The sequence below is a fragment of the Neophocaena asiaeorientalis genome, unplaced genomic scaffold, assembly GCF_003031525.2.
Source record: "Neophocaena asiaeorientalis asiaeorientalis breed wild unplaced genomic scaffold, Neophocaena_asiaeorientalis_V1.1 scaffold309, whole genome shotgun sequence".
Lineage (NCBI taxonomy): Eukaryota > Metazoa > Chordata > Mammalia > Artiodactyla > Phocoenidae > Neophocaena > Neophocaena asiaeorientalis.
Window position 1 is genome coordinate 518,651 of NW_020173199.1, and position 7,075 is coordinate 525,725.

Sequence of the window (7,075 nt, forward strand, 5' to 3'; positions counted from 1 at the left end):
TCTGTACAAATCGAGCATTTTATTGATATAGCAAGGAAGCACTTATTTATTCTCCATTTAAATACCATACTTGAGATTTAAAATCACATTTGGCAGTGTACTTCAGGATGCTAATAAGACTTCACCCATATCGCTTTGGATTTCTTGACTTCTGCAAGAGAAGAAAACCAGCTTTATAAAACTCTAATTTGTGTACTTACCTCATGGTGCTGAGTCTTAGCAGCTACTTCAGTTACTTTCTATTCAGTTGGCTATTTACTCTTTTAAATTACAAAATGCCGGCAAAATATACCAATTTTGGCCTTCCAAATCCTTAGCACTAAGGGTTTCAGATTCAGAAATAAATAAATAAATATATATGTATATATAACAGGAACGTACCTTGTTGTTTTCCATCATCCACTGGAACAATTAGCTCAGCTTCCTAAAAACATTTGAACAGTAGTTAGATGTCTGCCCAATAACCCAGTACCCTCCAGATTTTTAAAGTGAAGAATGTTACTTGTGCAAGTCAGAATCTGATACCAATTAGATGGTGACAGCTTTGCCAATAAACAAGAATATGCTCTTCCATGGCTAGGAAGGGAGACTGCCACAGCTGACAGGTCCCAAAGATACATGGAGATTCATAATCCCAGAAAAGACCAGCAAGGACAACTACAGATACTACTCACCACCTGGATCAAACTGGCGGGTTATCAGGATGCGGTGTTATTATTTCATAGTGTCGGAGTAGATTCAAGATGGCCACATGACACCAACAGCAGAACTAATGACCTTAACCGGAGTCATCAGCTGCATTTAACCTTTGCCGGAAGGCCCACGGCCCACCGGCGCTAGTTTTCCGACTCAGCGCCCCCGGTTGAACGTGGCTGCCCCGCGAATCAATGAACATTTAAGCCCACTCAGGAGTTTTAACCTAGAGGTTTTCCAAGCTGACGTCGATCTACTTCTACAAGACTGTTGCATCTCCTGCATTTCAAACTTGGCCAAAAGTTCTGTCTTAAGTATTTTAGCACACGAAACACAACGCAGTACTTCCACCTAAACTCGACGCTTCCCGGATGTAAAAGGCCGAATCCTTCGCCACACGCTCTCTTATAGAGCGGGTGACGCTATTCCGGGGAAAAGCCGCGAGGGGCGGGGCCTATGCGCTTTCTCCCCGCCCCGCCCTCCCAGCTCCGCTGAGGTTCCACCCCATCCGTTGGCCACCAACTTTCATTTTTTTTTTTGCGGTACGCGGGTCTCTCACTGTTGTGGTTTTTCCCGTTGCGGAGTACAGGCTTCGGACGCGTAGGCTCAGCGGCCATGGCTCACAGGCCCAGCCGCTCCGCGACATGTGGGATTTTCCCGGACCGGGGCACGAACCCGCGTCTCCTGCATCAGCAGGCGGACTCTCAACCACTGCGCCACCAGAGAAGCCCAGGCCACCGTTTTCTTGATGGCCCTCCCCTTCCTCAGCTTCTCCCCCCCGCCTCGCCCCCGCGCTAGATCTGGGCTGCTCACGTGGCCTCCGATTCTGACGCGTGCGCATTCAGAGCTGCCAAAAGTCCTCGCGAAATCAGGAAATCTTGCTGGACTCGCGCGTCCGCTGAGTGAAGAAGGCGGAAGGGCTGTTTTGTTAGGAGTTACTTTACAAGTCACCCTTGTTACCAAAGCACCAGGTTCGATAGTTCTCTGCTTAACCTTTTTGTTGGTTGATTTTCATGGAATTAGCTGATTTTTTTTTTTTTTTGGTCTCTCTGCTAAAAAACTCCGTATTTTCCCGTGTTCTGCCGACATTGCTGTTCCTGAAGCGCAGGTGTCAGTGGTCTGCAATCAGTTTTTGTTTTGTTTTGGGGGAGCCTAATCTCTTAGGAGTATTTGCACTCTACTGAAAGCCTTGCCAAACGATTTTGTAGACACAAGATTAGGAAAAGGAAAGGGTATTAGACCGGACGAGCGTGCGGGAGACCCTTTTACACGCGTGTGTGAACGTTTCCCGTGTTGCCTTCGGAGCCAGGGTTTGTGGTCCACAAGCTAGCTGCTCCAGAGCGTCTGTTGACTCTTGCAAGTGGACACCTGGGTCTTAACTTCCCAGCTGTACGTTTCTTTGGGGATGCAGCTAAAAATATGGTAGGTCTATTTCTTGAAAACGGGAATTACAGACGTTTAGGAATACTTTTAGTCCTAGATATGTGCTTGTTAAATGCCATTTAAATTTATTTTCTATTTTCCCTTTTAATTTTCCTCCGGTATGAGACAAAAAGGTGGATCGAGGTAAAGCTTTTACTTAGTAGTGGACCATTTGGGGCACTGTGTTGCAGCAGTTGCTGTCAGGGATAATGTTATCTAGCGATCTGGTGAATAAAGTGCTACAAGAGAGATCTGTGAAGCTTCATGAAATCACTGCATACTTTTCTAGGGGAAAGAATTTAGGGCAAAAATTTGTTATGGTTAGGGTTGGTATGGACAAGTTTATAGGGCATAAAATTTGAAAGAACTAAAGTTGTTTTTAAGGCTCACTTTTTCCTTTCTTCACCTTAACTTTACTCTCTTCATGATACTAGTGAATGGAAAGAACTACACAATAATAAGGTTTAAATAACGTCACAGTGGGAAATTTTGCCAAATTAGATTTGATTTAGAAACTCTAACAGCATGTGTTGTTTTGCTAGGCCTGGTCTAGCAAAATACCACAGACAGGATGTCTTAAACAACAGTAATTTATTTTCTCATAATTTTGGAGACTAGAAGTCTGAGATCAAGGTGTCCACAGGTGTGTTTCTTCAGAGATCTCTGCTTGACCTGTAGATGGGCCTGTTTCTTCACATCCTCTTCTCTCTGTGCCTATCTGTAACTTAATATCTTCTTATAAGGACACCGGTTATATTGGATTAGGGCCTGTCCTAATGACCTCTTTTAACATGAATTATTTTTTTAAAGACCTTATATCTCCAAATATAGTCATATTCTGAGGTACTGGGGGGGGTTAGGACTTAAGCATAATGAATTTCGGGAGGACTCAATATAGCCCCTAACACCATTCACTTATGCTAACCTAGTAAGATTTAGTGAAGATGTTAAAATGAATGTTTGTGTTGGGTTAAAGTGCTAAAACACTGGATGAATGAGAGAGAGGGAGAGAGAGAGAACCCTCATATTTTGTTTATGCTCTTTTCTCCATCTTGAATGTCTTTCCATCTATTTCCCATCTATTTTCTTTTTTTCTTCCTGTAGTTGACATAATGTTAGATTAGTTTCAGGTGTACAACATAATGATCTGATATTTGTATATATTCTGAAATGATCACCACAGTAAGTCTAGTTAACCTCCATCCTCATTCATAGTTACAACATTTTTTTTTTCTTGCGGTGAGAACTTTTAAGATTTACTCTCTTAGTAACTTTCAAATGTACAATACACTATTATTAACTATAGTCACTATGTTGTATATTACATCTCCAGGAGTTACTTATTTTATAACTTGGAGTTTATATTATGAGTCTATGGGTGGTGGTGGTGGTGGTTGTTTTTTTGATTCCACATATACATGAGATCATACAGTGTTTGTCTTTCTCTGTCCAATGTATTGCATTTAGCATAATACCCTCAAGATCCATCCATGTTGTCACAAATGGCAAGATTTCATTCTTTTTTATGGCATAATAGTATTCCTTTGTGTGTGTGTGTGTGTGTGTGTGTGTGTGTGTGTGTGTACCACATCTTCTTTTTTCATTCATCCATCAGACACTTAGGTTGTTTCCATATCTTGGCTGTTAAAAATAACCCTTCAGTGAACATGGGGGTGCATATATCTTTTTGAGTTAGTGTTTTGTTTTCTTTGAGTAAATACCAAGGAGTGGAATTGCTGGATCACCCTCTAGTTCTACTTTTAATTTTTTTGAAGAACCTTCATACTGTTCTCCATAGTGGCTACACACCAATTACATTCTCACCAACAGTGCATGAGGGTTCCCTTTTCTCCACATTCTTACCAACACTTGTTATTCCTTGTCTTTTTGATAATAGCCATACTAACATGTGTGAGGTGATATCTCATTATATTTTTGATGTACATTTCCTGATGACTAGTGACATTGAGCATCCTTTCAAGTGCCTCTTGGCTGTTTGCATGTCTTTGGAAAAATGTCTATTTAGATCTTCTGCCCATTTTTTTTTTTTTTTTTTTTTTGCGGTATGCGGGCCTCTCACTGTTGTGGCCTCTCCCATTGTGGAGCACAGGCTCCGGACACGCAGGCTCAGCAGCCATGGCTCACGGGCCTAGCCACTCCACGGCATGTGGGATCTTCCCGGACCGGGACACGAACCCGTGTCCCCTGCATCGGCAGGCAGACTCTCAACCACTGCACCACCAGGGAAGACCCTGCCCATTTTTTTTTTTAATGGATTGGTTGTTTTTGCTATTGAGTTGTATGAGTTTTTATATGTTTTGGATATTAGCTCCTTAGCAGGATATATGATTTGCAAATACTTTCTCCCATTCAGTAGGCTGCCTTTTCATTTTGTTGATGGTTTCCTTTGCTGTGCCAAAACTTGTTAGTTTGTTGTAGCCCCACTTGTTTATTTTTGCTTTTATTGCCTGTACTTTTGCGGTCAGTTTCAAAAAAATCGTCTCCAAGGGACTTCCTTGGTGGTCTAGTGGTTAAAACTATGTGTTTCCAATGCAGTAGGCATGTGTTCAACCCCTGGTCAGGGAACTAAATTGCCACATGCTGTATGGCACTGGGAAAAAAAAAAAAAAAAATCATCACCAAGACTGATGTCAAGGAGCTTACCACCTATGTTTTCTCCTAGGAGTTTTATGGTTTCGGGTCTTATATTCAAGTCTTTAATCCACTGTGAGTTCATTTTTGTGTATGGTGTAAGATAGTGGCCTATTTTTAATCTTTTGCATGTGGTTTTCCAGTTTTCCCACCACCATTTATTGAAGAGACTGTCCTTTCCCTATTGTATATTCTTGGCTCCTGTGTCATAAATTAACTCATTGTATATGTGTGGGTTTACTTCTGGGATCTCTATTCTGTTCTATTGATCTATGTGTCTCTTTCTGTGCCAACACTATGCTCTTTTGATCACTAGAGCTTTGTAGTATAGTTTGAAATCAGGGAGCATGATGCCTTCAGCTTTGTTCATCTTTCTCAAGATTGCTCTGGCTTTTTGGGGTCTTTTGTGATTTCAACAAATTTTAGGTTTGTTGTTCTATTTCTGTGAAAAATGCCATTGAATTTTGGTAAGGATTGCATTGAATCTGTAGATTGCTTTGCATAGTATGGATGTTATAACAGTATTCTTCCAATCCATGAGCATGGATAATCTTTCCATTTGTTTGTGTCTTCAGTTTCTTTCATCAGTGTATTATAGTTTTCAGTGTACAGGTCTTTCACCTCCTTGTTGAATTTATTCCTAGGTATTTTATTCTTTTTAATGCAATTGTAAATGGGATTGTTTTCTTAATTTCTTTTTCCAATAGTTTGTTATTAACGTGTAGAAATGTAACAGATTTTTGTATATTGATTTTGTATTCTGCAACTCTACTGAATTCGTTTATTAGTTCTAACAATTTTTTGGAGGAATCTTTGGGTTTTCTATATATTAAATCATGTCATCTAAAATAGTGACGTTTTACTTCTCTCCAATTTGGATACCTTTTATTTCTTTTTCTTGCCTAATTGCTCTGACTAGGACTTCAAATACTATGTTGAACAAAAGTGGTGAGAGTGGGCATCCTTGTCTTGTTCCTGATATTAGATGAAAAGTTTTTAGCTTTTCACTGTATGATATTAGGTATGGGATTGATATATATGGCTTTTATTATATTGAGGTACATTCCCTCTATACCCACTTTTTTGAGATTTTTAAAATCATAAATGGTTGTTGAATTTCCATCTGTCAAAATTATACTCAGCTTTAAATACTTTGCTTAAATATCTCTTGTTCTATGAAACTTTTCATAACTCCAACTGAATTTGATTTTTCCCTTTTTGTGACTTAACTAGCATTATAGTACTTAACTAGCATTTTTCTTGTCGTATGTTTTCTCCACTATATTATAAACTCCTCATGATGTAGGTCAGTTTCTAACCGTTATTTGAAGTGCCTAGCAGAGTGATTCACATTAAATGGGCACTAAATTGCATTAGCAAATGCTTTGAGGTACTCAGTATGTATTTCAGGAATTGAGTAAATTTTATATTTATTTTAAAAAGTCACTTCTCTCCAGGAGATAAAGTTTAATTCCCCCTTTCCTACCCCAACACCATCTTGAGTATGGGCTGTGCTTAGTGACTTGCTTTCAATGGGTAGGGTAAGGCAAGAGGGGGAAAGCGTAACTTTACAGTAGAGAAATCTAGCAAATACTACCTAAGCCAGGTAATCAATATCAACATCAGTGGTAAGTCATATTGATTGTGTGGACCCTGATAAGATGTGATGAGAAGAACACTTCATCTCCTTCTGTGTTATTCTTACGCAAAGCTCTAACCCCAGTCTACTCAGGAGAAAAACATCAGACAAAATCAAATTGGTGGACCTTCTACTAATTCCCTAAACTGTACTCAAACTGTTGTGGTCATGAAAAACAAAGTTTGTGAAACTGTCACACCAGAGGAGATGAGACATAATGACTAAGTGTAATGTTGTATCCTGGCTGGGATCCTCAGGCAGAAAAAGGACATTAATGCAAAACTGATGAAATTTGAATGAAGTGTGGAATTTAGTTAATAGTAATGTGCCAGTGTTGGTTTCTTAGTTGTGACAGATGTACACGGTATTATAAGATGTTAACAATAGGGGAAGTTGGACGACGGGTGTCTGGGAACTCCCTGTACCATTTTTGTAACTTTTCTGTAAATCTGAAACTATTTAAAAATAAAGTTTAATAAAAGTCATAACTTTCTAGTCTGTTTTCATTTTAACAAGTGGTGCTTTAGTGATGGTTTTTGTCTACTGTTAGTGTGAAATTTGTGGCTAAGATGGCAATATTTCTAAATTTGGTGGGATTCCGAGATCATACCTAATGGATTTAGCCACTGTTCAAGCCAAATCTTTGAGGCTTAGAGTGCGTTCTCAGGA

The 7,075-nt window shown here is 39.6% G+C and overlaps 1 long non-coding RNA gene and 1 other non-coding gene across 2 annotated transcripts; both read right to left on the bottom strand.

Moving 5' to 3' along the window:
• On the bottom strand, positions 1–1,080 carry LOC112399503 (uncharacterized). The gene is made up of 3 exons (XR_003003241.1): positions 675–1,080; positions 382–424; positions 1–151 (listed from the first exon to the last, which is right to left on the bottom strand). It is a non-coding gene; the product is annotated as an uncharacterized LOC112399503 (long non-coding RNA).
• On the bottom strand, positions 494–624 carry LOC112399513 (small nucleolar RNA SNORA24). Its single transcript, XR_003003245.1, has one exon. It is a non-coding gene; the product is annotated as a small nucleolar RNA SNORA24 (small nucleolar RNA).
• Positions 1,081–7,075: the final 5,995 nt, after the last annotated feature.